The following is a 24,258-nucleotide window of genomic DNA, read 5'->3' as shown; positions in this document are numbered from 1 at the left end:
TTTCTTGGTTGGTGCCAGAACTCTGTTTCACCTTTGAAGGTGCTGCTGCCCTGCTCCTGCAGGCGATATGGTTTGTTTTGCCCTCTCCCTCTGGCAGCCATCCTGACTGGTCTCAGTGCTGCCTGCAGATATATAATGTCCTGTGTAATGCTCGGTCAAGGGGAGCCTCGTGAGAGTGTGGATTTGCAGCGTTACAACTCTTTGGGGTTGCAGTTCTTCTTTCCTTTCACTCACTCAGCCATTTCCTTAGGGCGCAAGTCTGTTTCCATGATGGATCACCACTGGGGACAAAATCAGGTGTTGAGGAAGCCTTAAATCCTAGAACCACCATTCCCTCTTAATGCTTGGCCCTTATTGTACTGTCTCTTTCTCCATATGGTGAATTATTTACTTTTCAGAAACACATTGATGCGTAGTCAACAACCAGAAAATCTTTGTGACATATAATCCTGATGTTTATTTATTGCTCATAAGTCTACAAGCCAACTGTGGTTTGATTGATCTAGGTGTGGCTCAGCGCGGCCTGGGTGCAGGTTGATTTTAGGTCTGCTCCACATGTCTTTCATCCCTTTGGAGTTGGCAAACCACCTGGAGCACAGTCTTCTCATGCAGAAGTGCAGGTGGGAGAACACGTTCCAGCTTTTGCTAACATTGCATCAACACTGCAAATCACATGGCCAAGCCCAAGAGCAATGGCAAGGGGAAGCATCTTACGAAATTTCACCCGAGAGGCAGTGAGGAGTGAATCTCCAAAATTCAAACCAGCACACCATCTAAGCAACTTTACACAGCCTTTCCCTAATTTCTACCTTGCCAACAGTTACCCCACTATGTCTAACAGCCTTAGTAATTTTGAATCCTAAAAGAAAGCATTTGGGGTCTCAGGCTTCTTCTCCCAGGTGACCACTCTGCTCCCCCCAAACAACTGTCTAATCACTTCTCAGCATATTCTAAGCTGCTTATACCAGCGCCCCTGTGGGTTACAAGCTATGAATCACCAACTCCCTACCAAGCTGAAGCTCAGGCCCGGTTCAGGCAAAATGTTGTAATAAAGGAATATAGCTCAAAAGAGGTATTATATTGAGTCTCAGCTCTTCATTCCTTTTTATTTGTGCACAGACAAAATATCCACGTCATTCTGCTACTTTACTGTTCACTTACTCAACTATCTTTGCTTGTTTGCCATTAATTAATATGGAGTTTATTAATGATAGAGAAATAAAAATTATGACAACCTAAGCATGTTCATTATCTGAATATTTGCCAGCCATTATGTATAGAGAGCTGACCAATGTGAAAGATTGTTTTTAAATTGCATAATGTTATTTTCTTTAATTGTCTGTGATCAAGTTAGAAATTAATAAATGCATATTTATTCCCTGTGGTCAACCAAGAATCTCTCATTGGTTTAATTTAAATTTGGAAAGGTTGGGTAGAGTAGGACATTACCTAGATGCATGACTACAACAATTCATTTGGTTTAGTTAATTTTGAAGGCTGATGTTTGCTAGCAAATAATTACACCATTTATACAAGTCTTTTTCCCCCTCATGGCAAGTTTGATAAGTGATCAGCCAGTAGGTTAATCATGTGTGATATATTTTCAATTTTAATCCCTTATCATTTGGAGTGAGTCTCCCCCATCATTGTGGATGGTTTCTCTGAGAAAGGCTGAGGAGGATTGGATGGTAGGAAGTGGGGATTTGGGGGCAGTTCCACCTTAGTTCTCTCCTATCTGACAAGATAAACTTCAACGAGAGCTCAGGCTTTTACTCCCAGACAGGGGAGCATGTGATGCAGTGTTCAAATCATAGCTCTGGTGTCAGAGACTGGGATGTTTATCTTCACAACACCATTTTTTATTTCTGTGCTTTAAGTGAGTTACACAACCTGGCCAGTCCTTGATTTTGCCTGGCAATATATTTGAGATAAGGTCATATATTGGAAAGAATTTTAGAAAAGTAACGTACTACACAAATATTTATTTTGTCATTCTCCATATTGTTAACATCCACAGGAAGTTTTCCTTCAATTACAGTTTTCCAAGCAATAAATGCATTTACCTCTCTTCTGTTTCTTTTGTATTTAATGGTAACGTTACAATGGGAAACTTAGGAAATTTGTAGTGGTTTGTTAATATCAAAGTTTTTTTATTTTTTAACACTCCCTGCCTGTTTGTGTTAAAGATATTTTGGTCATGATTGACTTTTACTTTAGTCTTGGATTATACAGTTTCATTTCTTTGATAATAGGAACATAAACAATTTCATGTATTAATGGAAGAGTACTGTGGGTTAGCCCTAACTTTACTTTTTCCATCTTGGCTTCTCCAGCTCCCATAATGGGTGGCCCATTGTCAGGCTCAAGTTCTCAGCCCTCTCTTGCCTTCAACTCCCGGAACAGGGGCTGTCTCGAGTGCCAAATTCCCCTAGGTTTATCTGACCTGAACAAAGCTCTGATGCTGAAGGCTGGCTTGACAGTTGCACCTTCCACTCCCCCTCAGCAATACTTTCCTCAAACTGGCCCTTTCTTGTGCCTTGGTTTTCAAACCAAAGCCTGTGATTCGGTTTCTGCTTTGGTCTGAGACCTAAGTGAAGAGCTCCTCTCAGTGCTCCTCCCTGGGGCCTGAAGCCCTGCCCCTGGGCCGGTCTAGGTCACCTGTGAGTCAACCTGCTAAGAAGTATTGTGTCTACGTTTCCACACTACTAAGGGTGTTATTATTTTAAGAGGTGGTACTGGGTTTTCTCTTAGGGAGAGAAATGTCTTTGTTGAGGAAAATTCCTTGATAAATCACTTGAAGCAGAAGGCAGAAGGTGACAGAGGGAGACGAAAATGTCACCAGGATCTCAAGACACTTGAAATAAAGTAGGCAAACCGGTCTGTACAGGGAACAGGTGCAGGGGGAGGGAGAAAAAAGGAGCCCCTGCCAAGAAGAGGTATATGTGGATCAGGAGCCCCACAGGCAGGTGGTTTTGTGTTCTTTCTGTGCAATGTGTGAGGTCCCTTCTCAAGTCAACAACATTTATTACATGGGTAACTGCCTTGTGTGAGTGCATTTTTTTAAAACAAAAATCAAGAAAGGACTGAGTTACACAAAAGGAGACAACACTGCTTGTATTCTTTAAGAGAAAACAGAGAGGTTTCCTCTCAGATGACCCACTGGAACTAGGAAATGGAAGAAAGTGTAACAAAGGGAATATTTTCATGGAGGTGGACAGAATTAGGGGGAACAAATGCAGGAAGGCAAAGTACTTGGAGCCAGCAAAGAGGAGTTGTTTCCCCAGTGGGTGTGAAGGGGAAAGGGGAGGGGACAGTTCCTAAAACCAGAAGGAGGTTGCTGGAGCTGTCAGCTGGCAGCCATTGAGAGAGGGCTCCTAGGGGTGGAAGGAGGATGGCTGCCTTGACCTCATCCTCTCTCCCTCTCTGATCTCCTGCTAGTCCCTCTCATTGGTCAAACCCGAAAGGATGCCAAAAGGCAAGCGGGCTTGTGCCTGTTAACCACCTAGGACATGCACCATGGTGGGGAAGGATGGGACACAAATCTGGAGGGCCAATAAAAAAATAGTATGCCCTGGAGGCAAGGACCCTAGGCAGTGGTTATCTGAGAGCATGACCCTCCTAGGAATGCTCTAAAATACTTGAGATGGCTTTGATGGTCCACAGAATAGTGTTCAAACTACACGTGTTTAGTTTTTGTGGGGTTGGAGCACCCCATGTGCGATGGAGTTATGAAAATGTTACCATCTCAATTGCCCATCTGTTGGCTTTGCTTAATACAACTCACGATTTCCTCTGGAAACACTTGGTTCTGGGAGTTCTTTTGAGCTGTGGCTAAGTTTATCTGACCCTTGGTAGCCATGCCTTGTTGGATCTTCATGGTCAGTTGGGCCCATTTCCCGGTACTGGGCCTTGCATGGTGGTATACCCAGTGCCCTGTCTTGGCTATTAGCCTCTGCACCTTGTTATGACTGAAGAGTCAAATGTTCCAGACAAGTCCTAAGGTACGACCTTCTGGGTCTCAAATTTTCAACATTCTTGGCCATCCATGGAGCAGACGGCACTCATCATCCATTTAGAGGCCTCAGGATTTCTTTTTAGTTCTATAGCCTGTATTTGTTTCCTGAATAAATATGCCTGCACCTGTTCCATCCATATCAATGAGAGGTACAGGTAAAATATATATCTCGCTGGGCACAATGGTGCATTCATATAATCCCAGCTACTCAAGTGGCTGAGGCTAAAGGATTGCTTGAGCCCAGGAGCTTGAATCCATCCTAGGCAACATAATTAAGTTTCCATATCTAAATAAATAAATAATAAAATACCTATCTGACATCAGCCTTTTCAGGCAAGTGAATATTTTGAAGTTGACTTTGTTAATTTCAGAGTTGCCATTGATATTTTCAAGGAACTCGAATGTTCTCATTGCATAGCTGGTTTGCTCTGCAGGAAACCTAAGAGGAGATGCTTTTCTATTATCATGGGAAATATGTTATTTTGAATGGGAATTTAATTGTCGGCCAAAATTTGCTCATTGGGGTTCATTATTGAAGTTGCACATTTTCCCCTCTGCATACGAAAATCCTGTTCTAATCTTTTTTGCTTCTGTCTGAGCAAACTGAATGCTGTTTAATTCACCTTGGCCTTGTTGAGCAGAACCACAATGGTATTTTGCTTGAAGCTGTGTGTTCTGGCATCAGCTTACATAAGCAGAAAAACCTGCATTTCAAAGACAGTACAAACACAAATGCATGCACCTGCTTCCAATGGAGAGGCTGTGAAAGAACTATCTGGGTGACAGGAGGAAAGTCAGCTGTAAAATGTGTGTATTGGTGGAGGCAGAGTAAGAGCTAGTTTGCAGGTTTGTGTTGGGACCTAACTGGTCCCGTATATGTGCATGGCACATTGTAAGTGGATATTATGTGGTGGCTGCACAACCTTTATTTGTATATTATTCTATAAATACATGGTGCACCTTAGCCATTTTTGATTAATGAGCATCTTTAGAGCAAGTAAGTGAATAAATGCATCAACAATTCTTTCCCTAAGATTAACATAGAATGAAGTCTGATTTCAACGAGGAAAGAAAAATGCATAGTTGAGGAAAATCCATATGGATTTCTGGGACCCATGAGTCTAAATAAAATAATGCATATGAAAATGCATAAAATAACACCAGCAACCAAACATGTACAAGGCAATCAGTTCATTTGCTTCCTATTATTACATCCCAGGAGACAAAAGGTGTTTCAGTTAAATTTGGGAGCAGTTCAGATGGCCAGAAAACTAAATTTTCCCAGGTTCAAAGCCTATGTTTCCTAAAGAGAAATTATTTTAAAAAATGGGAATATACTGCGGGCCTGTAGGATCTTAGACATCTGTCCCCACCCTGGAGGGAAAATGGAGTGCTTACTATGTGGTAGGCAGTGTAAGTGTTATCTCATGTATACAGTAGCCCTCTGAGATGGATGTTACAATGCCTACTTTACATCAGTCACAGAGCTGGGTCTGTTAAACTACTAAGCCCAAGGTCTCTGCAGGTCACCATGCTGCCTCCAGGACATGAGTGGGCCCCCAGGTGTGCTCTGGGAGGGATGGGGTTGGCTCTCATCAGATGGATCCTTTTATAGTATTGACATCGCTACAAATCAATGTAAACGCAGTCTTCCTCTTTTAGTGACTTAGAACAGCATGCTGCCTGTTATCTCTGTAATTAGTCCCTGCCACTCAACGAAAAGATGGTTCTGGGTAGTGAGGAAGCCCAGGGTTGGGAGGTTACCTGGTTCTAGCAGCTGTTAGGAGAGCAGCACAGATCACAGTAAATGGCTTGGCATATTCTTGTAGAAACTCCTAAACCCTCTTGATCTCTGCCAAAGGCCTTTTCGTATACACATGCACCCATGCGTGCACATGCACACAAGCACACACACACACTGCTCCTGTGTCTGGCTGCTATCTGTCTCTGAATGCTCCTGCCTCCTATTTAAAATGAGTCTGGGTTTATCTCTGCTGTTCTTCTGGGCCTGAAGCAGATCATTCACATAGTACTTTTTCCCTTTGATATGGAGAAGAAGAGGGTTAGCAGTCTGTGAGCTGGTTGAGAAGCATTTGGATCATTCAGGAATTGGGTGATGGAATTTTTTGATAGGTCTGTGTAGAGAGAATAGGTGTCTTTAGAAGTTAACTGATAGCATTACAGTGTGAGAACTGAGCAATTAATTTTCTTCCCACCTAGATTCCCAGCCTATATGCTCTCTTCCAGCTAATCTAGAAATTTTTCCTTCAGCCAGCACTAATCCATTACTATGTTTATAAGGCTTCAGTCCCCCTTGTGAATCACAAAGCCTGCCTGGCACAGAATACAGGAGCTAATCTTAAAGTCCCTTAGCAAAAATCAGTTTAATTTCTATATCCTATCAATGAACTATCTGAAGAAGAAATTAGGAAAACAATTCCTTTTACAATGGCACAAAAAAATACTTAGAAGTAAATTTAACCAAGGAGTTGAAAGATCTGTATATTGAAAATGATAAAACATTGATGAAAGAAATTGAAGACACGGATAAGGGGAAAGATATCCTGGGTTCATAGACTGCAATAATTAATATTGTCAAAATGTCCACACTACCCAAAGCAATTTACAGATTTAATGCAATCACTTTTAAAATTCCAATGACATTTCTCACAGAACAACAACAAAACATCTTAAAATTAGTATGGAACCACAAAAGACCAAACAGCCAAAGACATTCTGAGCTAAAAGAACAAAGCTGGAGGAATCACATTACCTGATCTTAGAATATATTACAAAGTTACAGTAATCAAAACAGTATGATACTGATATAAGCACAGACACATAGGCCTATGTAACAAAATAGAGAGCCCAGAAATAAACTCGTGCATTTATGGCCAATTGATTTTTGACAAAGATGCCAGGAACACACAATGGGGAAAGGATAATATCTTCAGTAAGTGCTATCGGGTCAACTGAATATCCACATGCAGAAGAACAAAATTGGACTTTCATATCATAGCGTATACAACGGGTCAACTGAATATCCACATGCAGAAGAACAAAATTGGACTTTCATATCATAGCGTATACAACAATCAACTCAAAATTGATGGAAAACGTAAACATAAGACCTGAAACTGTAAAACTACAAGAAGAAAACATAGAGGAAACGGTCCACGACATTGATCTGTGCATTGACTCCTTGGCTATGACTCGAAAAACACAGGCAACATAAGTAAAAATAGACACATGGGATTGCATCAAACTAAAAAGCTTCTATACAGCAAAGAAAATAGAATGAAGAGACGACCCGTAAATTGGGAGAAGTATTTGCAAACCATCCATAGATAAGGAGCAGCTACCCAAAACGTGAGAAACTCAATAGCAAGAAAATAAATAACCTGATTAAAAAATGAGCCAAGGACCTGAGCAGACATTTCTCAAATGAAGACATACAAATAGCCAACAGACATATAAAAAATGCTTAGTATCACAAATCATCAGGCAAAGGCAAGTTAATACCACAACGAGATGTAACCTTACACATGTTAGAGTGGCTACTTTCAAAAATATGAAAAATAACAAATGTTGGTGAGGGTGTGGAGAAAAGAGAACCTTTGTAAACTGCTGGTGAGAATGTAGATTAGTACAGCAAGTATGGAAAAGAGTATGGCGGTTCCTCAAAAAACTAAAAATAGAACTGTTATATGATCCAACAATCCCAATTCTAGGTGTATATCCAAAGGAACTGAAATCAGTGTGTTGAAGAGATATTTGCCCTCTCAGGCTCATTGTGGCACTATTCACAAGAACTAAGATATGAAATCAACCTAAGTGTCCATCTACAGAGGAATGGATAAAGAAAGTATGGTATATATTCAAAATGGAACAACTATTCAGCCTTAACAAAGAAGGAACTTCTATCATTTGTGAGAACCTGGATAAACATGGAAGGCATTATGCTAAGAGAGTAGACAAATCTCTTCATTCTAAATTCTGTAAGCCTGTAAATAGAGCTTAGGATCAAATTTCTGGTTGGCACCCATAGTGGTACCCGAACTCCCTCAGAACTTTTCACAAAAACCACCATTTAGCCAGGTCCACCTCCTGCTGTGTTTGTGCAATTGCTCTTTGGGCCCAAGGGCAGGGTCTAACATGTATTCCTATTAAATATCTTCTTGTTACATTCATCTTTTCACTTCAACCTGTCAAGAGGAGTTTAAAACATGATCTGTCACCAAAATAGTAGCTATAATTTGCTCGTAGATTGGATGAGCTTGCCTTTTCTGTTTTTGTCAATGTCAGCAATTCTTAACCTTTTTCTTCCCTAGCAACTGAGGGATATGATACTCTTCCTTCAATAACACTGGCTGATTACTCAAGGCATTGGGGTGAGGGGATTGAGAAGCAAGACTACCTAAATATTAGGTTGCAAGGCATGCATAAAGTGAAGCTCATCCCCTTCCTCCCAGGATTCATGCTAATAGTTTTCTGATTAGCTTCTTAAAATGGCTGATTCATGCTATACTAATAATTATGTTGAAAATACAATGGTACATTATGAATCACTTCACTCCAGGTTGGCCTCCGCCTGATCATTTGAAAAATGATGTACTCACCATTTGAAAAATATGTGCGTGTGTGTGCATGTATGGTATATATATATGTGTGTATATATATGTATGTATGTGTGTATATGTGTATATATATATGTCTCTTTGTGTAAGTATAATCATTCATAATGAATCTTCTTGGCTAGTAGGTTATCATGAGACAACTTGTTAAATGCCTTGTTAAGATCTACATACACACCCGACTCCTGATCCAAAGTTCTTTCATGTACAAGTCGGAATTCAGAGCATTTGAAATTCAGTGCTTTTGAAATTTAGAATTCAAATACAGAGGATATTCAGACTTGGAAAGAGGCTAGACCTTAACATAGCACTCTGTCACAGCACTGCTCTGAGCTCTCTCACAACCAAAGCAGCATGTGTAGGCAATTTTGTAACTTCAACATCATGGCACAGATTTTCATATTGGAGGTATTTTACCTTAGATACACATTTCCTCAAGTCTTTTTCTGGCTTGGTTTATTACCTCTATTTCTTTTAGCCAATTATATGTTAGCCTTTTTCATTTCCTCTGAAAAGTCAATAAAAATGTAATTAGAGAAAAGTTCGGGTAGAAAACGCTATCATCCATTTCATTGTCTGGGTTGCTTAAGAAATGTTTATTTGTGGACCAGGAATTTCTTATTTGCATTGGCCCTGCCTTTGTGTATATATCCACTGCTTAGCAAAATCCTCTTCCTGAGCTGGTGAGCCTGGAGGCCTGGAAATGAAGGCCCATGGCAGACTTGGAACAGGTGTCCTTAACTGCCCCAAATTAACCCTTTCAGGCAGTGGGGTTTCTTCTCTGCTCTTACCAGGGCAGGCAGCAGTATTTATCAGATGTCCACATGAAAAACAGGTGTTAGATGATGATTCAATATTTTAAAATATTTCACATATGCTTTTGGAAAAACAACAACAATAATAATAAAAAAAAAACCAAGAAGGAAGTTTGTTAATCAGATAAATATTTCTGTATTATCTACTGCATTTAAAAAAAAACTACATTTAAAACAGGCTGGGCCCAAACCCTGGAAGGAAGTTGCAAAGCTGTGGATGATGTGTTCAGTTGTATAAAATGCCCTTGAGGAACTTAAAATCTAGTCAAGAAAATCATATTTTTTTAAAAAATGTGTTTTCTGTTTATAAAGATGACTCGTTTGTTGTGAGAAATTTGGAAAATATATAAAAATGTAAGAAAGAAAATTCAGATCTCCCATATCCCACCACCAATAATCACCATTAACATTTGTTGTAGCTTTGAAAAGAAATGTGTATGTGTTTAAATTTCTTTTTGCAAAGCTGAGATTATATTATACACATTTAAATGTGCCTTTTCACCTACTATAGTTGTAACATTTCCCAAAGTCACTAAATATTATTTAAATCTGTCTTATGGGTAGGAAGTACTCCATCATTTGGAAGAACAATAATTACTTTAACAAATCTTTTTTAGGAATTATGTTGATTGAAACCATTGGCTATTACAAATAATACTGAAGTATATATCTTTGTAAATACATTTTTATGTACATCAATAAGTATTTCTCTAGGAGAATTTCCTAGATGTTGATTTAATGGTCTGAAAAATATAAATGTAATATAGGGTTTTAAAAAACAGTTGGATGCAGTGGCTCATGCCTATAATCCCAGCACTTTGGGAGGTGGAGGTGGGAAAATTTCTTGAGTCCAGGAGTTGCAGGCTTCAGAGGGCTGTGACGGTGCCACTGCACTCCAGCCTGTGCAACAGAGTGAGACACCATCTCAAAAAATAATAATAGTAATAATAATAATAATAAAAATACACACGGCCAAATTCTGTTCAAAATGCTGTAGTAATTTACACACACACCAACGATGAATGAGGACACCCACTTGCTTTAACCTTGGACATTTTCATTTGACAATTTGGTAGCTAAAAATAATATCTCATTTTAATTTTTGTCTCTTTGCTTCCTAGAGAAGTTGAACATGTTTTCTTGTTTATGGATCACCTCTGTTTCTTCTTTTGTAAATTGTGTTTTCATGTGTTTAGCCCCTTGTTCTTCTGGAGTTTTATAGTTTTCTCAATGATTTTAAAAGGTCTGTATATACTAATACTATTGTCCTTTGTGTGTCATGTATATTGCAAATATTTTACCTGATTTGTCTATATCTTCAAAATTTTTTAAGCTTACAGATGTTTTTGAATTTTTATGTAATCAGTACTATCAAGTTTTTTCTATGGGATTCGTCTCCCCTTTTATGTTAGCAATAACTTTGTCACAGCAAGATTAGCTGTTTGAATTTACATTTTTATCTTGTTCTGTTATTGTTTCTCATTCTCTCTCAACATGTAACTCTTTAGTCTATTTGCAATTTAGAGTATGATACATAGAGTAAAATTTGGCTTTGTCTTCATTCCAAGTGATTCACCCAGTTTGCCGTCATCATTCTTAATTTTCCCTCCAGCCAGTTTGAAATAGCATCTTAATCACATGTTAAATTATTGCATAGACTTAGGCATGTGTTTTTGTTTTTCTTTTCTGTTCCACTCATCTGCCAGTTTGCTAAAATCATTCAGTTTTATTTTTTGCAGCCAAATAACATATTCTAATATCTGACCTTAGGAGCCCATTCTCTCACAATTCTTGTCTTTCAGAATTTCTTGTTTGGTCTTCTGTATGGTCTTCTAAATACACTTTTAAATCATTTTGTTAAAATATCCACCTCCCTTTTTTGAGACAACATTTTGCTCTGCTGCCCAGGCTGGAGTGCAGTGGTGCAGTCATGGGCCACTTGCATCCTCGACCTCCCAGGTTCAAGCAATTCTCCTGCCTCAGCCTCCCGAGTAGCTTGGACCACAGGTGCACACCACCATGGCTGGCTAATTTTTTTTTGTATTTTTTGTAGAGACAGGGTTTTGCCATGTTGCCCATGCTAATCTCAAACTCCTGGGCTCAAGTGATCTACCCTCCTTTGCCTCCCAAAGTGCCGGGATGACAGGTATGAGCTACTGCACCCAGCCAAAATACCTCATTTGTAATGGCATTGAAACATCATTAATTACATTTTAAATTAACCTGGAAAAAACTGATCCCTTTAAAACTTTGAGAGCCTTCCAGAAGAAACTGACAGACAGAAGACACACATCTATTTTCACTTGTGAAGCTCCCTTCACTGGGGCATTGCTGATGGTAAAGCACTAGAAAAGTTAGAGGCCACAGCAATTCAGATGACAGAAAGGGAATTCAAAGAACGTGAAACTGCAACAAATCCCTGGAGGATGGACAAGAGGAGGAAGCTGCAGCCTGCACTTTGTGTCAGGGACAGCCCAGAGAACCCCTAGACTAGGAGAAGGCAGATGTCTCAGAGGGTGGAGTAACAGTGGGGCTGAAAACAGGACATTCATTGAAATTCTGTATGTGGAACAGATAACTCCTCTGTCCTTTCCAAAAGCCCACAGGGAGAAAAGCTCAAGGCCAGACATCCATGCCCAGGAAAAATGGGAGGCTCCTTCTTACATAATTGCATCAATTGTCTGGGAAAACCAGTGTGGTCATATGGGTTCTAGAAACGTCTTTTTAAAATTTCAGTTCTGTTTTCCTGCAGTGAATCTTTTCCACAGGTTATCATCTTGATGTCTCTTTTGAGGGTTATATTCTACTTCTTAGTTGCAGAATCCTTTCCTTGGCTAAATATGTTTGGTTTTCCCCATGAACAGGGTGGGTGAATTCCCTCCATTGGCTTACTCTCAGAATTCCCCTCTCATATCTTCCTTATAAGAGACAGTTGATATAAATTTATATGATTATCAACTCTTACTTTTTCTAGTAAGAGTTTCTGTTAATGTCTCCTCCAAGGCTGCTCTCTGACTAATGTGGGGGAAGGTGGGAAGCAGTTTTTCTTCAGATTGGCTCTGTTGTCTACCAAATGTCTGGTACAGATGCCAATAACACAGTCCCTATGGTTCTGTCATGTAGATAACATCTATGCCCAGATTACAGTCCTGATTTTGTCATGTTTTGGGGGGGCATAGAAAGCAGGCTGTCAGACACGTGGGTTTATCTCTTCTTACCTGGCAGTGTGAGTGAGATCATCACTTTTTTATTTTTGGATATATGCAAATTATGTGAGAATTTCCACCTGAGTGGGAAAGGTCACCACGAGTTGGAATGGTCACAGGAAATCACAGAATAAATTATATCTGAGTGAGGACTTGAAGGATCAATGGGATTCAAATTGAGAGGGTAGATTTTGGAGGAGGTTCCAGTCTTGGACACAAGCACAGAGATACAATGCACAAGGTGTATTTGTCATGAAGAGAAGTGCCTTGCTCATAAGGAGTATTCATGGTAGATTTGTTCTGAAAGATAGGTAGGGACCAGAGAGTCATGGGTCCTGGGCACCAAAAAAAGTGAGTTTATGTTCTGTAAATCATAATGAGCAGGCCGGGCATGGTGGCTCATGCCTATAATCCCAGCACTTTGGGAGGCTGAGGCGGGCGGATCACCTGAGGTCAGGAGTTCAATGCCAGCCTGGCCAACATGGTGAAACCCCGTCTCTACTAAAAATACAAAAATTAGCTGGGTGTGGTGGCACACGCCTGTAGTCCCAGCTACTCAGGAGGCTGAAGCAGGAGTATTGCTTGAATCTGGGAGGCGGCGGTTGCAGTGAGCAGATATCGTGCCACTGCATTCGAGCCCAGGCAACAGAGTGAGACTCCGCCTCAAAAAAAAAAAAAAAAATTATCACAAGCAGAAATTTCATATGCTGAAAGATGTGTTCCACAAGGATTGAGGCAACCCCCAAAAAGAAGAATCTGTCTTCCCAGTGCTAAGGACAGTCAGCTCAGGGCACAGGGAGGCACCTGCCTGTCAAAGAGCTGGTCCCTGCACAGTATGGTCTCCACGGTCAACTCCATCAGTAATCATCTAAGCCAGTGCCGCAAACACAGAGAGCAAGGCAAAGAAAAGCAAAGACCTTTTAGACAAAAGACAACACTAAAGAGTATACAATGGATGAAGGAGACTGCTGTGCCCTGGCACTAAAAAACTCAATCACTGGTTTGGAGAAGCGGATATGGCTTAAAGAGCATCCTGGGGCATGCTAGAAGGAGCAGGAAGAAGGGCAGTTGCAAACATAGATATCTGCTCCAGAGGAGGAAGGAGAGGAAGCCATGGAAGAAAATGTGGCTGTGCCCAGGCACGTGAGCCAATGTCACAAGATTTCTAAGATTCCACAGCTAGTTTTGAAGCCAGGAACAATTTCTCAAGGAAGTGATGCAGCAACCTGGTATGAGTCAATCAGGACCACTTTAGCCCTCAGGCCTTGGCTCGTATTCAGTGTAAGTGGAAACATGAGAGCCTCGTACTACGATTTCAGTTTGCCTTTTTTAAGTTTAATGAGTCCAATGTAAAAGCTGAAATTACAAAGTAAAAATAATAGTCACATTCAAAAGGATCATTTTCTTGTTTCCCTATACTAGAAAACAGACCTTTAGTATGTGCCCAATTAAAACAAGGGCTTTTTCTTTTCTCTTTTTATTTATTTATTTATTGAGACAGAGTTTCGCTCTTGTTGCCCAGGCTGGAGTGCAATGGCGCAATCTCAGCTCACCACAATCTCTGCCTCCTGTGTTCAAGCGATTCTCCTGCCTCAACCTCCTGAGTAGCTGGGATTAGGCACATGCGCCACCACACCCGGCTAATTTTGCATTTTTAATAGAGACGGGGTTTCTCCATGTTGGTCAGGCTGGTCTCGAACTCCCGACCTCAGGTGATCCACCTACCTCGGCCTCCCAAAGTGCTGGGATTACAGGCGTGAGCCACTGCACCCAGCCTTTCTTTTTTTTTTAAAAAAAAAAGAAGAATGATTGGTGTTCTTCATGTCATATACATAATATACACTTATTACGGAAAACACAGTTGAATAAAAATTATATTATTTTCATCATACCCAAATATTAGCCTATTGTTATATTCTTTAATCTTTATACATATATACACATGTACATTTATACATATAAACACTGTAAAAATAGGATTCTACTGCCCATTCTGTTTGGTAACCTTAAGCAGTGTAAATTCAAAGATGCCAAGATTTTATCCCTTTTTTTGCAACAATAATAAAAACAAACAGAATGTAATTTTCTAAAAACCCTTTTCTGCAGAGATAATCATAGCTATTTGTTAAACTATATCAGTAACTGGGGGTGAGAGAGGTGAGTGAATACTAGTCCTTTGTAGGGAGTGGGCTTTACATTTCACCTTCACTGACTTGCCCAGCCTTACAGAAAGCCATGCAACTCTTTCATAGGTCCACAGCTATGAGTTGGAAACCATTTGTCATCAGAACTGAGGAAGAAGAATGAGGTGAACAGGGTGGGCCTAATACAGGTACTGTAGGAATTATCCATTCCCGGAAGTGGGAGGGCAACAAACTCATTTTCAGCTTCGGATACAGTCATGCATTGCCTCAGAGAAAATGTATCATTAGGTGATGTTGTGCAAACATCATGGAGTGCACTTACACAAACCTAGATGGTATGGCCTACGACACACGTAGGCTCTATGGTACAGCTTATTGCTCCTAGACTGAAAACCCATACAGCCTGTGACTGTACTGAATACTGTAGGCAATTGTAACACAATGGCAAGCATTTGTGAATCTAAACATAGAAAAAATACAGTAAAAATACCACATTATAATCTTATGGAACCACCATCATATCTGCAGTCTGTTATTGACCAAAATGTCATTATGCAGCACATGACTGTTTTTAAAGAACAAATAAGTCACTTAGGAAAGAACACACGAATCTTTTTTCGTAATTACTCCCCATCACGGGTTCATTTTCCAATTCACTAGCTGTACTTTGAGCATATTCATTCAACAAATGGCAGACACGATGCTATGGGTGCTGTTCTGGGTGCTGATGACAGTGCAACAAAGCAGAAAAACTCCCACCTTCTTGGAGCTTACTTTCTAGTAAGCCAGAAGGGGGAGGCAAAGAAGAAATAAATACATGGTACGTCAGATGGTAAGGAGAATAATGGGGAAAAATAAAGTAGGGAAGGGAATTGGGGCTGTCTGTGATAAGGGGTGAGATTTTAAACACAGGAGGTCAGAAAAGGCCTCACTGAGAATGTGAGCTTGAGCAAAGACCCAAAGGAAGTGAGGGACTGGGTCGTGTGGCTGACTGGCCAACGACATTGCAGGCAGTCAACAGCAAGTGCAGAAGGTCCAAGGCAGGGTGTGCTCAGAGTATCCAAGGGATGTAAGGGAGCATCCAGCTCAGAAAGGCTGCCAGTGTGTTAGTACCTGAGATAGAAGAGAGAGAATCAGAGAAGATGAGACTAGCCGAGAACAGGGGAGCCAGTCTTAGTAGGGTCTTGTAAGCTCCTGAGTGATTCGGGAAAACACTGAAAAGATTTTGGACAAGAGGGCGCCATCATCTGAGTTAGGGTCACTCTGGGAGCTGTTTTCAGACTGCAGTGCCTGTAAAAATAGATGTAAGGACCCCAGAAATAGGGACGTCAAGGCTGGAGATGGCAATCATAATCAGGGAGAGGAGCCATTGGGGAAGCTGAATCTCCAGGGGCAAGACCAGGACCCACGGAGTCCAGTCTCCTTTACCCACGCGGTAATTCTCCTACACCACCAACCTCGGAGGATGGGGTTTGGACTCTTGGCAGCTGTGCATAATGTGGGCTCTCAGTAAGGCTTGTGGATAAATGGAAGAAGAAAGAGAAAACAAAAAGGATCCTACTGATGGAGGCTGCTGGTCAGGACAGCGTTGGGCAGGCCCAGGAGGGAGACAGGTTGCAAACACAGGTTCCCCGTGCAGAGGGGAGAGCAGCCTGCAGAGCTCCCATGTAGGGGAGAGCAGAGCCCTTGACCCCACAGGGGTCCAGGTGCCTGTTCTGATCATCTCCCCAACATGCATGCTTCATTCTGTCATCTGGACCCCTGGGGACTTCCTCTTGGCTGCTCATTATGGTTTTACTTCTCTTTAATTCAGCTTCAGAGCTGTAAGAAGAGACATGGTATAATTAATGAGTTGAGCTTTTAGTTTTTGTCCCAGCTGCCAAGGCTACCTAGGTAAAGACGCTTTTGCAGTTTTTTTCTATTGTTAAATATTGGTTTACTCTTCAAATTTTCCCCCCACTTTCCAATATCTATAGACTGTACTTATGTATGTCCTTTAGGGTTTGCCATCTGTCGAAAAGCCAAGTACAGATGAGGAAGGAGAGGAAGCAAAGATCAGCTAGGGCACATTGTGGTTGGAAAATATGCCAGCTGTGATTCAATTCTAAATTTACTACAGGTTCATTGCAGAATCCAAATCACCTTTTCATAAAATGGAGAAATATTATCTTCTAATCTAACACAGAGAGATCCCGTAAACACCCAGAGAGCAGTCACTGCCTTCCTGTTATGAAGGCTTATATTTTCTACACTATTGGTCATCTATCTCCAAGGGCTTCTGGCTGTCCAAGAAACTGTGATGGAGCCAAAAACACTTTCCACCAGAGTCCCCACTATGATGGTCACAACATTTACTTACTGGTTAAGACTGCAACTTCCAGATTGCAACTGACTGCTGGTCTGTGGCATGATTTATATATATATCACACCAAGGCTGGTGCAATCTTGGCTCACTGCAACCTCCACCTCCCAGATTCAAGTGATTCTCCTGCCTCAGCCTCCCAAGTAACTGGGATTACAGGCATCTGCCACCAGGCCCAGCTAACTTTTTGTATTTTTAGTAGCGATGGGGCTCCACCATGTTGTCCAGGCTGGTCTCCAACTCCTGATCTCAGGTGATCCATCCACCTCAGCCTCCCAAAGTGCTGGGATTACAGGCATGAGCCACCGTGCCCAGCTGATGATTAGTATTTTTATGTGTTCTTAAACAGATCTGTATTAATTTGCTATGGCTGGCACAACAAAATTCCACAGACTGGGTGGCTTCAACAACAGAAAATGTATTTACTCACAGTTCCAGTGGCTGGAAGTCCAAGATGAAGGAGTCTGCAGGACTGGTTTCTGCTGAGGACTCTCTCCTTGTCTTGCAGATGTCTGCCTTCTCAGTGTATCCTCGAAAGGTCTTTATTCTGCATGCAACCATGTCTGTGACCAAATCTCCTCTTCTTATAAGAACACCAGTCATATTGGATTAGGGCCCACTTTAAAGAGCTTATTTTAACTTAACTCTTTAAAGACTGACATGGTTTGGTTTTGTGTCATCTCCCAAATCTCATGTCGAATTGCAGTTCCCAGTGATGGAGGTGGGGCCTGGTGGGAGGTGATTGGATCACGGGGGTGGTTTCTAATGGTTTAGCACCATCCCCCTAGTGCTGTCTTGTGAAAGAATTCTCATGAGATATGATTGTTTGAAAGTGTATAGCACCTCCCCCCTTCTCTCTCTCTCTCTCTCTGTCTCTCTCTCTTTCTCTCTCTCTTTCTCTTTCTCCTGCTCTGCCATGGGAAGATGTGCCTACTTCCCCTTTGCCTTCCACCGTGACTGTACATTTCCTGAGGACTCCCTAGCCATGCTTTCTGTACAGCCTGCTGAACTGTGAGTCAATTAAATCTCTTTGTTTCATAAGTACCCAGTCTCAGGTAGTTCTTTATAGCAATGTGAGAACGGACCAATACAAAGACCTTATCTCCAAACACAACTATATTCTGAGGTACTGGAGGTTAGGACTTCAACATATGAATTTTGGGAGGACACAACTCAGCCCATGATGAGATCTAATTGTTTATTTGACAAGCACCTGCTTAGTACTTGCTATGAGCTAGGCAGTTAGCCTAGCTGGTCAGGGCACAGTCAAAACTATACTGATTATGTTAATTAGCCAGTTGGCATAACCCTCCCCAAGGACAGACAAGAGAGTATAGCAGAAGTGGGGTAATGCTTCCATCACTCTTGCTGAAGCAGCCCCAAGCACTTGTGGTAGGTGCACCAGAAGATCATCTTCAGGAATAAGAAAGACATGCTCAGGTTGGGAAACTGCTGTTAGACACAGTGGGCAAATCCAGGACTATGGTGTCCAGAGATGAAGGCCTCCTCTTTGAGCCACTTTAGGGGGCACACTCCACTGGTGTTGGACTCAGAATAGACTTGGGGAATATGGGCTTAAAGGTCTTAAAGTGAAAGGGCCATATGAATACTTTGAAGATGCTAAGGGATGACATGATTCAGTGCTTGGAATGACTCAGCCATGGCCCTATGAGTAGCAGCTTTTGACCAAGTGTTATGGGATGGTGAATTCGGGCAGGGGGATCAATGCCTGACAGTTGAGGGTAAAAGACAGGACAGCCCAGACATTCAGTGGTGGATAAGAGAAATACCTAACTCCAAAGCAGAAGCCCATGAACACATTGAAACAACACTGGACACAGTCATGGGCTTTATTTTTATATGCCTTAAACCTTTCATATTTATTATGTGATCTTATCCTCCCAACAAATTTGTTGAGTAAGTAGGGCAGGTACTATTAATCCTATAAGTTAAATGAGGCAATAAGGCCCAAGTCAGTCAAATGAGTGGCTAAGACCACACACTACATTAAATCAGAAGCTGTTTCCTGACTCCCATTCCTGAGTTAATTCACCTTTCAGCACTGAGACTGGCTGTGGGATTTGTCAGTAGTGATTTTTAAAAAAGCTCATGCAGTCCTTTTTGGCTTTGTGAGAGAAGATGTTTTGGCTGGGTCTGAGCCTTGCCCAGCTGCTTGTCATATGTCAAGAGTCATAATGCGGGAGTGAACCAAAGGCACCCCTTGTCCTTGAATATGCTGAGTGGTCATTAACTAGAATGGTTTTTGAAGGGAGACTTATGCTTGAGTCATGGCAAGGCAAAAGGAAGCCTTCTTCCCTCCCTCCCTTCCTTTCTTGTCTAGAGCTTAAAGGCAATGTCAAGCAGCCTACTGTCCATTCTATTTCCCCTGGGCCACCCCCTTGGCCTTCCTTGGCTCCTAGACTCAAAGTCTCTCCCAAGCAAAAGATGCACCAGAATTTCCAATCTAACTCCAAAGTCCTGAGGCTACTTCCTCTGGGAAGTCCTTCTTGAGCCCCCAGACCTGAGGCAAGGGTCTATCCCTTCTGCTCCACAAACCCTACCACTATCATAGCACCAGAAGCTTTGATTGACAATTGCCCATTGGCCTTTCTGGGTTCCCTATGAGATTGTGCTTCTCATGGACAGAGGCTAGTCCTTTTGGAACACAAATTTATTCCCAGGGTGACTACAGTGACCCAGGATACTCCCTTGAAGGAATGGAAAGAGGAAACGGAAGAGTGAGGTTTTACAAGATCTTCACTCTTGCCTCCCCCAAATTCCACTCCAGCTGTAGGTTGTCAGAAGAAAGAAGTAAGGAAGTGTTGATCATTCTTTGCTGAAGCTGGTCTATGGTGGATCCATTATGGCTACAATTCCCAAGAAACTTGGACAGAAATGGTGGGTGGAGAGAGGCAAATAAGGGCCACCACAAAGATCACTTTCTTGGAAGGAAAGGCGGGTGGAAACCAGAGGGATCCTTTCTCTGACCTTGGAGGATAAGTGGGGAAATGGAATTCCAGTGGAATGGTGGTAACAGCTATTGATCATGACAGAGGCTAAAAGGGTTGGGTCATGTCTGCCATGGCTCATCTTGGCAGTTGCACTCAAATATGACCTGCACTATTCAGAATCTGAGTTTGGACTCTGAACCATTATAAAAAGACTGGATAAACTAAATATAAACATTCAGAATGCAAATTCTAAGAAATAAAAAGAAAGTGATGATCTTTATTAAAACCCCAAGGCAAATAGTATTTAAAGAGGACACTGATATACATAGGACTGCTGTCACTTCCTCACTCTAAAATAGAGCTTGTTCCAGCCCATCTCACACATGACTATTATGTAGAACGAGCTGTAAAATATGACCGTAAAGCACTTTGCAGACATAAAATGCTACATGACAAATCCTTACTACTATTTCCCATCATTTAATGTCTGAAAATAAATGTCTACCAATTATAATAATTTTATGTGACTTCGATGGCTGCTGGCTCTTACCAAACATGGAAGTAGAAACTGGGCTATCTGTGGAAGGCAGAGTGCCTTGTAGGTAAAATTGCCTTGCTATAATACATTTGTTTGAGTCCTTCATATTGAAAAAAAATTGTTTGCCTGTCTGGAAGATTCTGAAGGTAGATAAAATGCTTTACTTGCCATTTCCCTCCCAGACCATATCACACAGTAGGTAATTATTATAATATGTTCATTGAATGAATTAAAGATTGCATGAATTAATGATTCAAGATAAACTAAGGGTACAAGCTTCTAGGTAGAATGGGAGCCATCAAACACTTTCCCTAACCCGGACACACACATTGCTTTATGACTGGAGTAGGATCATTGGCATTGTCAGGGAACTGGTCCAAGTTATTTCTGTATCGTGCATTTCCTCAGAGGTTAGGACTGTCAGGTTTAAATCTTTTCCCCTCATGCACTATAAAAACTGTTTTTATTTTGCATTCATGATTCAGTTAGCCATTTTCTTGGAAAGTGTTAGCACTATTTCATTGTCCAGATTAGGATCCTCTTCACTTCATTACCCACCCCCAAAACAAAAACAAAAGCCACTGCAGTTCATACTCTAGACATCAAACTCCTCATCTCTAAAGAGTAGGGGCTGGTCCAAATGCTTCCTTTCAACTTAAGACTCCATGATTTTGTGAGGACACCTCAGTCTAGTGCCTGCCAATGGAATAGAGTCATTTTAAGAAGAAAACAGGTTAGGGAAGGAGCTGCTGGGCAGCTTCAGCCATTTAATACTGTGCTTGACAATACAATTCACCTTGTACTCCTTCCTGAATCACAGCCTCCAATATGCTGCGTGCCCCTGACAGCTGGGGCACCATTTGCTGAGTTGCGGCAAGATACGCATTTTGCAACCACTCTATCTCACCCACGCAGGAAACCATTTACCTTCTGGCTGACCTAGCAACCAAATCATAAGCTCAACAGAGAAGCTGGGGGTGATGTGGAAGCTTAGAGGGGGAAAGAATAAGATTGCTCTATGCAGGGTTATTGTCCAGATTTATTTACGGCCCCTAAGTTAGACCCCCTCCACATGCTATTGGCTGAGAACAAGAGGGCTGCTATTTAGCAGTAGGATGATTTTTTTTAAAAAAATAAAATCCTTGAAATGATTACATATTCCCAAAATTCAACTTGTAACTGTTTTACAAAACCAGAAGACTGTTCCACAATGCCTGTATGTGTGGTCATTAACTACAATGGTCTGGGGCATGGAGCAGGATGTGGACACACCACACACTCCTACTGAGATTACAGTCAGGAGCTAGGCATTGCTTTTCATTTTGAGTTTAAAATAAAAAAGAAGACAAGACTGACAAATGAAATATTAATATGGAGCACCCGCCAACAGGTTCATAAAAATTAAGTACTCCTTTTGCCTTTTGCCTCCTCTGCATGGTTTCTCTTTCTGGAATCGAACCAGCTCTCCTTGTCATTATCCAATCGATATGGCCAATGGCAATCCTGGGCACTTGGAAATGACATTCATGTGCTCTCCAGCAGCTGCCATCCATCTCTTGCTTTTCCTTAATTTCTGCTGACATACATGTTTGCTCCCACAAAAGGCTTAGATTTGTAGGATAAGAGCATTGGGATTGTGTCCATTTGGGCTAAATTTGGGGATGTGGTGACATTTTAATGAGATTTGCTCATTGTAAATCTTAATTGATAGGACTAAAGCAAAACCTGAGTCACTAAACATTGACTGGCTCCATCTGTGTTGGGAAATACAGGTACAGAGTGGAGCATTCAAAGACTGCAACTCTCTGATGTGTGTGTTTATTGGAAACAGTGTGGAGAAAAGAATAGTTATAATAGTAAGCTATAACAGTAAGTAGCCAAGAAAGGAGGGTGTTGACAGAGGAGGAGGTAGCTGAAGGAGATACTAGGTTTCCCCACTTTATCACTTCTCTCCTTCTCCATACAGAGCAAGAGACATCACTGTGGCTTGGTTCCTTAGATGTACTTCTGTATGCTCTCCTACATTGCAGAGACATCCAAATGTCTTCAGCTGATTAAAATCAATAGGTAAGTTTGGGGCCAGGTGCAGTGGCTTATGCCTCTAATTTCAGCATTTTGGGAGGGAGAGGCCGGAGGGTCACTTTAGGCCAGGATTTTGAGACCAGCTTGGGCAACATAGTGAAACCCCATCTCTGTGAAAAAAAAAAAAAAAAAACTAACTTGGCATGGTGGTGTGTGCCTGTGGTGCTAGCTACTTGGGAGGCTGAGGTGGGATGATCACTTGAGCCCAGGAGGTTGAAGCTGCAGTGTGCCATGATCGCACCACTGCACTCCAGCCTGGGTGACAGAGCAAGACCTCATCTCTAAAATAAAAATTTAAAAATTTAAAGAAACAGGTAAGTTTGAGGTGTCAGGTTTTAGCATCGCAAATGCTGCAGTAATTAACAAAGTGACTTGTGAGCTGCAGAGTCCAGCATGAGGCCCTTCTTGTGAGACTTGGTCACCCCCAGGCTCTCCCAGTAGGATGTGCTGAAGCCCCTCTCCACCCTGTCCCTGCCCTCCCAGACAATGAGAGTGCTGCTGGGCCATATGCAAGAAGCCCTGAATGGTAAGATCTCACATCATGTGCTGTCCTGGGCACCAAGGGGGGGCCTTGGTGGTGTGTCCATCAAATCGGAGTCTTCCTTCAGCTATTTGACTGGATTTCTCCTCCAATTCCAACTTCACACTCTATTCATTTCCCCACTGGGCTTGAAGGTTTGTTTTGCACCCTGGGCAATTAGATGGGGACTGACAACCAGCCTGGTCCCATCCTGCCTGCCCCATTTTCCTGAGAGAGCACAGTCCCTGAGATGACCGAGACTCAGGGAGTTTATCTCCACTTTGATACTATTTCTACTTCATCCTGTGCCTCTAATGACAAAGCAGTCAAGTGGACAGAGTCCTACTTGATCCAACCTCATGAGAAAAAGACTTCATTCTGCTTCAAATGTCTTCAGGACACATGTGTCAACTATCTTAGGTCCTTGGAAGAGAGTCTAAATTCAGGCATGGGATATATCATGGTAATCAAGTTAATCTGCCTAATTTCTCTTCTCCACATATCAGCAGATAATAACAGGATATAAGTAAGGAAGACACTTGAAGGTTTTTAAGAGGACAGCATGTGTTTCAGACATGGCCTCTCAGCTGTGGCAGGAGAGAGGAGTTAGGTGGAGGATAAAGGACAAGGCTTGGGAAGGTACAGATGGAGATAGAGGGTCCTGAAACACACAATGTGAAGCTGAGCTGTTCCATTGCCCTTTTTACCCCTTCCCTGCTGGGGCACAGCTTCACAGGACAGGGCTTCCCATTTCCTGCTACAGTGCAATTCTGACACCAACTACCAGGGTTGGTGCAGACTTTCCTGGTTGAAAGCACAGGCCCCCAAAAAACTCCCCACCCTTCAGACCCCAGCCACAAGCCCTGGGGTTTCCAGGCCACCCACACATGATTGAAATACAGGCCACATGATTGATCTCATCTGCAGCCTTCCCCACTCCCCCAACCCCTCTAAGCATATGATTGGCGTTTATGGCCTGGATAGTCCCTAT

General features: G+C 41.8%; 1 long non-coding RNA gene across 2 annotated transcripts in view; it reads right to left on the bottom strand.

The window, feature by feature from the left end:
• Positions 1–17,877, bottom strand: part of LOC112134588 (uncharacterized) — a 48,206-nt gene extending 30,329 nt beyond the window's left edge. For both annotated transcript variants that reach the window (XR_008527847.2, XR_008527846.2), the window contains exon 1: positions 17,607–17,877. This is a non-coding gene — a long non-coding RNA (uncharacterized LOC112134588). The remainder of the gene's footprint in view (positions 1–17,606) is intronic.
• Positions 17,878–24,258: the final 6,381 nt, after the last annotated feature.

Source organism: Pongo abelii, chromosome 7 (assembly GCF_028885655.2).
Source record: "Pongo abelii isolate AG06213 chromosome 7, NHGRI_mPonAbe1-v2.0_pri, whole genome shotgun sequence".
Lineage (NCBI taxonomy): Eukaryota > Metazoa > Chordata > Mammalia > Primates > Hominidae > Pongo > Pongo abelii.
The sequence above is the reverse complement of the archived record's forward strand: the minus strand, read 5'-3'. Positions and strand labels throughout refer to the sequence as shown.